Source organism: Triticum dicoccoides, chromosome 1B (assembly GCF_002162155.2).
Source record: "Triticum dicoccoides isolate Atlit2015 ecotype Zavitan chromosome 1B, WEW_v2.0, whole genome shotgun sequence".
NCBI lineage: Eukaryota > Viridiplantae > Streptophyta > Magnoliopsida > Poales > Poaceae > Triticum > Triticum dicoccoides.
Window position 1 is genome coordinate 34920310 of NC_041381.1, and position 7528 is coordinate 34927837.

The 7528-nt window shown below is 45.3% G+C and overlaps 1 pseudogene; it reads left to right on the plus strand.

The window, feature by feature from the left end:
• The window catches only part of LOC119350058, a 9825-nt pseudogene extending 3058 nt beyond the window's left edge, over nt 1–6767 (plus strand).
• Nucleotides 6768–7528: the final 761 nt, after the last annotated feature.

Genomic DNA, 7528 nt, shown 5'->3' on the forward strand with positions numbered 1-7528 from the left:
CTATCCGGTCCCCTTCGCTCGTGCGTCATCTTCATCGTCTCACCGTGCCTCCTCCGGTGTTCGAGTTTCATCATCGCAATGGCATCAACGTCTTGGTCATCCTACAAATAATGTGGTCACTTCCATTGTTCAGAGTCATGAACTTCCGTGTTCTAGTTCAAATAATTCATCGTTAGTTTGTGATGCATGTCAGCGTGCTAAGAGTCATCAACTACCTTATTCTACTTTGTTTCACATCACTACTGTACCTCTTGAATTAATACATTCAGATGTTTGGGGTCCCGCTCTTGCTTCGTCGGGAGGGTACAAATATTATGTTAGTTTTATTGATGACTACACGCGCTTCACCTGGATTTATTTGCTTAAACACAAGTCTGATGTTGAGCAAGTTTTCTACAACTTTCAGGCTCATGTCGAACGCCTTCTGGATTATAAAATCAAAGCCGTTCAGTCTGACTGGGGTGGTGAATACCACAAACTCCATCGCTACTTTCAACGCACGGGCATCTCTCACCGAGTGTCATGTCCGCATACCTCTCAGCAGAACGGTATTGCCGAGCGCAAACACCGACACTTGGTGGAGACCGGTCTTGCCTTGCTTGCGCACTCCTCTCTTCCACTTTGGTTTCAGAATGAGGCTTTTCTTACGGCATGTTACCTCATCAACCGTATGCCCACTCCGGTTCTCAACAAGGACATACCTTTGTTTCGTCTGTTTCATGTTCAGCCCAACTACTCTTCCCTTCGGATTTTTGGGTGTGCTTGCTGGCCTAGTCTCCGCAAGTACAATGCTCACAAACTTGAGTTTCGGTCCAAGATGTGTGTTTTCCTTGGCTATAGTCCTTTGCATAAGGGCTATAAGTGTCTTGACCGTACCTCCGGTCGGATATACATCTCTCGTGATGTTGTTTTCGACGAGACTGTGTTCCCTTACTCTCAACCCGGCGTTTCGGTTGATCCTGCTTCTCTTGAACATGCACTCACTTTTCCCTCCGATGAACCGGTTCCGGATGTCCATGTGCGCAAATATGACCTGTCCTATTTGTCATCTAACTTGTCTTTTGCAGGTGATATTGCTTTGAGTTCCCCCAGGTACATGTTGCTGCTCCGACGCCTCCTGATGCGCCCGACGTGCATGTCCCGCCGCCCGAGGCGGATGCGGCTGCCTCGCCTGATGGCGCGACCGCGGACGCGGCTGGGTCGCCACCCTCGCCCGGTGCGGCTGGGTTGCCACCCTCGCCCGGTCCGTCGCCCGGGCCGCCGCCCTCGCCTGGGCCGGTCCCGCACACCATAGTCTCTCGGCCCCTGTCGCCTCCTGCTGAGGTCCCCTCAGCCACGACACCCTCGGCCGAGCCCTCGTCGCCGTCGTCTTCTCTTACTTGCGATGCAGCTCCGGCGCATGCTATGGTTACACGCCACCGTGATCATACGCGCAAGGAGAAGTCTTACACTGATGGCACGGTTCGGTACGACTCTCGCCGTCGTGCCTTCTTCGCCGCGCCGGTTTCCCATCGTGATGCTCTGGGTGAACCTGCCTGGCGTGCCGCCATGTCCGAGGAGTTTGCTGCTCTCCGTCACACTAACACCTGGGTGTTGGTGCCTCGGCCACCTGGTGTTAATATTGTGAGCTGCAAGTGAATTTTCAAAACCAAGCACCGTCCGGATGGGTCTGTTGATAAGCACAAAGCTCGTCTTGTTGCTCGTGGTTTCACTCAACAGCACGAGATTGACTACGGCGATACTTTTAGCCCGGTGGTGAAGCCTGCCACGGTTCGCTTGGTTTTGTCTCTTGCTGTGTCTCGTGGCTGGAGCCTCTGACAGATTGATGTGAGCAATGCCTTTTTACATGGGTTCTTGGCCAAAGATGTGTACATGCAGCAGCCACCTGGGTTCGAGGATGCCACTTATCCCTCTCATGTCTGCAAACTTCAACGGTCTATTTATGGTCTCAAGCAGTCACCCCGTGCCTGGTATGCTCGTTTGAGTCAGCGCCTTTTGCAGCTCGGTTTTGTTGCCTCCAGATCAGATGCATCTCTGTTCATCTTCTCCCAGGGTACTATACAGATATACATGCTGGTGTACGTTGATGATATTGTGATTGCTGGCTCTACCCCGCCGTGGTGGATCGTCTTGTGCAGTCGTTGTCTGCTAGCTTTCCATCAAAGATTTGGGTCGCCTCGAGTACTTTCTTGGTTTGGAAGCGTCCTTTCATTCAGGGGGCATGACCTTGACGCAGAAAAAGTATGCTTTAGATCTTCTTCATCGCGTCAACATGGAGAATTGCAAGGCCACTTCCACTCCGCTTGCTACATCCGAGAGTCTCTCACGTCATAGTGGTGCACTACTGGGTAGAGATGACTCCTTTCGGTATCGCAGTGTGGTTGGGGCACTTCAGTATTTGACCCTCACTCGTCCTGATATCTCCTCCGCAGTGAAGAAAGTGTGTCAGTTCCTGTCTCAGCCAACGGTGGATCATTGGGAAGCAGTCAAGCATATTCTAAGATATGTCAAAGGTACGCTAGACATGGGACTACGGATTCGTAAGTCCAGATTCACTGGAGTGAGTATATTCACCGATGCAGACTGGGCATGCTGTGTTGATGATAGGCGCTCCACTGGTGGTTTTGCTATATTTGTTGGACCTAACCTTGTATCTTGGAGCTCGAAGAAGCAACCCACAGTCTTGAGATCAAGCACCGAGGCAGAGTATAAGGCATTAGCCAATGGCGCGGCTGAAGCCATTTGGATAGACTCGGTTCTCACAGAACTTGGAGTCCCACGGCAGCACACTCCTATATTGTGGTGTGATAACTTAGGGGCAACTTACCTGACGGCGAATCCAGTGTTTCATGCTCGGACCAAACATATTGAGATTGATTTCCACTTTGTGAGAGAACGAGTAGCTGCTTGTGAACTGGAAGTCAGGTTTATTTCTACAGATGATCAGTTAGCGGATGTATTTACTAAACCCGCTACTAGACAGATGCTAGACCGTTTTAGAACTAATCTGAATCTTGTATGTAGTTCAGATTGAGGGGGCATGTAAAGTAGGGTCTAGTATATTGTCCTTGTACACGTATTTGTATACGTATGTAATTGTAATTGTGATCCTCTATATATTGAGACATGAGGCTGGATGTCAACCACCCACGCAAAACCCTAAACCTGTGTTTCTAACTATGAAGACGTTGATAAGTGGGAAAAACTCAAGACCTGCCTGAAGTACGGTGCCAAGGGGAGTGCAATACTGACAACCACTCGTAAAGCACAAGTGGCTCAAATTATGAAGATGTGTATTGATGATAGCCATAACCTCGGAAAGCTAGATAAAGTATATCTGAAGGAAATATTTGAGAATAGAGCATTCTGTTTGCAAAAGCCAAACGCTCCTGATCTAAGCGATGTGGTTGATAAGATTCTGGACAGATGTGGAGGCTCTCCTTTAGCTGCCAAAGCCTTTGGTTCTATGTTGAGTACTAAGACTAGAATAAAAGAATGGATGGATGTACTAACCAGCAGCAACACTTGCAGTGAGAAGACAGGAATTTTACCTATACTCAAGCTCAGCTATGATGACTTGCCATCACACTTGAAACAATGCTTTGCCTTTTGTGCTGTATTTCCAAAAGATTATAAGATTGATGTGAAAATTTTAATCCAGCTATGGATGGCACATGATTTTATACCACTGAAGGATGGTGACCGTCTTGAAGAGGTAGGCGGAGAAATTTTTGACCAGCTAACTTGGAGGTCATTCTTTCAAGATGTCGAGCGAATCCCTCATAGTGATCGGATGCTGGAGCTCTGTTCTGGAACAGTATGCAAGATACATGATCTTATGCATGACATTGCCTTGTCTGTTATGGGAAAAGATTGTCTTACTATAGTTCATAGGCTTAATAAAAAGGAGTTGTTGTTAGCAGGGCCTACTCGCCACATATTCTCATCATATTTTCATACCAGAACCCTTCTGGGTTATTATCCGATGAAACAGTCTCCAGCTGTTCAGACACTCTTGTATCAAGAATACGTTGATGATGGATCAACGCCACACTTGTCGAAGTACAATCATCTGCGAGCACTACAACTCTCTAAACAGAGCAAACTTCCACTCCGACCAAGGCACTTACAGCACCTGAGGTATCTTGATCTCTCAGGCAATAAGGGGATCAAAATGCCTCCCAAGGAAATAGGCATACTGTATAATCTGCAGACACTTAAACTCTCTGGTTGCGTCAATCTTTGTCAACTTCCAAAGGATATGAAGTATATGTCAAATCTCCGTCACCTCTATACTTGTGGGTGCAGATCACTGGAGTTCATGCCTCCAGGCCTCGGGCAACCCACTTCTCTACAGACTAACACATTTTGTGGGGGGTCCTACTCCTGGTTGCAGTACTATTAGAGAACTACGGGACTTAAATCTTGGTGGTGAATTAAATATGTCTGGCCTTCAATACGCAACTGAAGAACATGCTAAAGCATCCCGTCTTGGAAGTAAAGAGAAGCTCACACATTTATCTCTTGAATGGAGCGACAACAGAAGTGAGGAACTGGACCAGCACAGGAATGTGCTTCAGGCTCTTAAACCTCATGCTGCACTGGAGTTTTTAAGGATACACTCCTACAAAAGTACTGGCTTCCCGACATGGGTGATAAATGTTACTTCTCTGCAGCATTTGACCGAGCTCTGCCTTGATGGTTGTTCAGTGTGTGATGAATTTCCTCAATTCGGTCAATTTAAGGCCCTTGAAGTTCTTGTTTTGAAAAGGTTGAACAAACTGCAAAGCCTATGCAGTAACAATTCCTCTGCAGCATTTCGAGCATTAAAAGACCTCAGATTAGAAAATTTGGAAAATTTTGAGAGATGGGTGGCAGCAGAAGGAGAAGAATTAGCATTTCCTTTGCTTGAGAAAGTTCAGATTAAGAACTGCCCAAAGCTAACTACTCTGCCTGAAGCTCCAAAACTTGAAGTTATAACGCTATCAGAATACAAGGCTCAACTATCCTTATCAGTATTTAGGTCCAGGTACATGCCTTACTTGTCTGCGGTATACCTATCTGTCTTTGATACAGAAGCAACACCAACACTCGAGCTTGATCAGAAATTCAGAATCGTGAAGTATCTCTTTCAGAAATGGAGTTGCATGGTTGCAACTTTTTATTCCGACCGTGTCCATCGGAGCCAACAGTTGGGGTCTGGAAATGGTTTGGCCAGCTTACGTATTTGCAACTCGTATATTGTGATACGCTCATCTGCTGGCCTGAAGAAGAGTTCCGAAGCCTGGTATCACTGACTGCCCTTTGCATTTTTCACTGCAGCCAGCTAATAGGCCCCACCCAGGTGAAAGGATATCATACTCGAGGAAGAGATCAACTCCTGCCAAATCTAGAAGCACTAGCGATAGCAGGTTGTGGAAGCTTGAAAGAGCTTTTTCTTCTTCCACAATCTCTCGTGGCTATTTAGATTCATCTGTGCGATAGTCTTGAGTCCGTACTGGAGCAGGATGATAAAGAGTTGGAGAGTCTGCAACACTTTGATACAGTATCATCATCGGAAAACTGCAGTGACCTTACATCCACAAGTATGCCAGAGCAGTCACCTTCACCCAGAATTAATCCTTTGCCATGTCTCAAGTCTTTACTTATAGAGGACTGCAAGAAGCTTCGTTTCGTGTCAGCGCAGTTGGATGCACTCCTATGTTTGAGTATTGAGCATTGCAATGGGCTGGAGTCGCTGGATTTGGGGGATTTACCATTACTGGAAACACTATGCCTTCAGAAATGCAAACATCTGGCAGCTGTACCAGGTAGTCGTGGGAATTACTCAGCCCTCCAGAGACTCATCGTTAGATACTGCCCAGCTCTAAATCTGAAGCCACTTTATGGAAGCCTCCAACAACGGCTAAATAGCCTTGAATACAAGGATCTATCCCATGCTGGCTCATGCAATCCTGATGAAGGTACGTCTCAGTTTTGTTTACTTCGTTACATCATTTAGCACCTCTTTTATTTTTCATGTCTATTGTGTTTTAAAATTGCACCTTGCGACCTGCAGTTTGAAGTCTTATTCAACTCTTTGCATTTTCCCTTTTGAAAACACACTTGGTATATCTGTTTTTGTTTTATTTCAATGTGAAGAAACATGTGAATAGAGTTTTCTCATGTCTTAGTATGGACAGGGGTGGTTTATTTTCAATACGATGGAAGCTACTAACTTCGTTCCAGCAAACTTGGATTATGCTTAAATCGCCATTTACACTGCTTATGTGCTCTGTCCCGTTTCTGCGCATCAAATGTGCGTGTCAGCGTGTGTTGATTATGCAGTACTATTATCCACATGTGTGGCTGCATCTGTATTTTCTACAATTTGGTTAAAGTTAATACTCCGTGGAAGTGTGCTGCCTTGTGTGGTGAACATGTGCACAGTTTATTCTGATATGGCTATTCCAATATCATTTATTTTTGCTATTGTATTTTTGACTTGGATGCAGTTAATTTTTAGAGATATCATGACATCATTTCCATATACAGGGCCTAAACTATGGGAACCAAAATCTTGGAAATATGCTATTCCTGGGCGTCAGCGGGGCACTGACCTCGATGACTGAATAGAGAGATGTACACAATGTATGTCTGCTGAATTAATATTTGCATCCACACTTTTGGTAAAAGAGTGTTTTTTGAACCTTCGTCTTTTCTGGGCTGATTAATTGTTTGAACTCCTTGCAGGGTTGCTGCTGCGCCTGTACAAATTGTCAGTATAATTGGTAATTGCCCTCTTGAAGGGAATAATCTTCAGTGTGAATTTCCTTTGTTTTCCTGTTTCGTAAATTGGTGTGGAAATAATCTTCAACAAAATGAATTCCAGGTTGCACAACTGGAGAGAAAGGTCCTGCTGAACCATGTTACTTTGTGCAGAACAACGGCGTCCTTGAGTAAATCCTATGTGATTAGGCACATTGCAGCCGTGTGGTAGCTAGCCGCTGTTATGGATGGTACACTGGCAGTACACACAGTTCACGGTAACAAGGTATTTGATATTATCTCATTTTCCAACCCATGTAGAGTAGAACATGATTGGCGAATATTTGCGTGTGGCATATGCATGGTTAATTCAGACTGCTGGTTGTGTGTGTTTTTGGCATTCTCATGATTAATTTTCATTTGCACTGGTTATATGCCTTGTCCCATTTCTAGTGATTACTGTATTTCTGCACAACAAATTTGATGTACGGTACTATTGAGCACATATGTGAGTGCATCTGTATTTTCTTAATTTGGTAAAATATGTTTTATATTCCAAACTCCCATACGTGTCCGCGTGTGTCAATTCAGAGTCGCTGTGCTATATGTTTTGGGTTGTGTCTAGTTTGGTTTAGCAAGGAGTGCTAGTACGTTTCAGAGTTGTAATCAGGTTTGGTTGATTACAGTCTGTGTAGGTCATGTTGAGTCCGGTTAGGATTTTAGTGGTCTGCACAGTAGGACTTGGTATATGTGTTAGGTCGGTGGTTGGCTGTATACATAT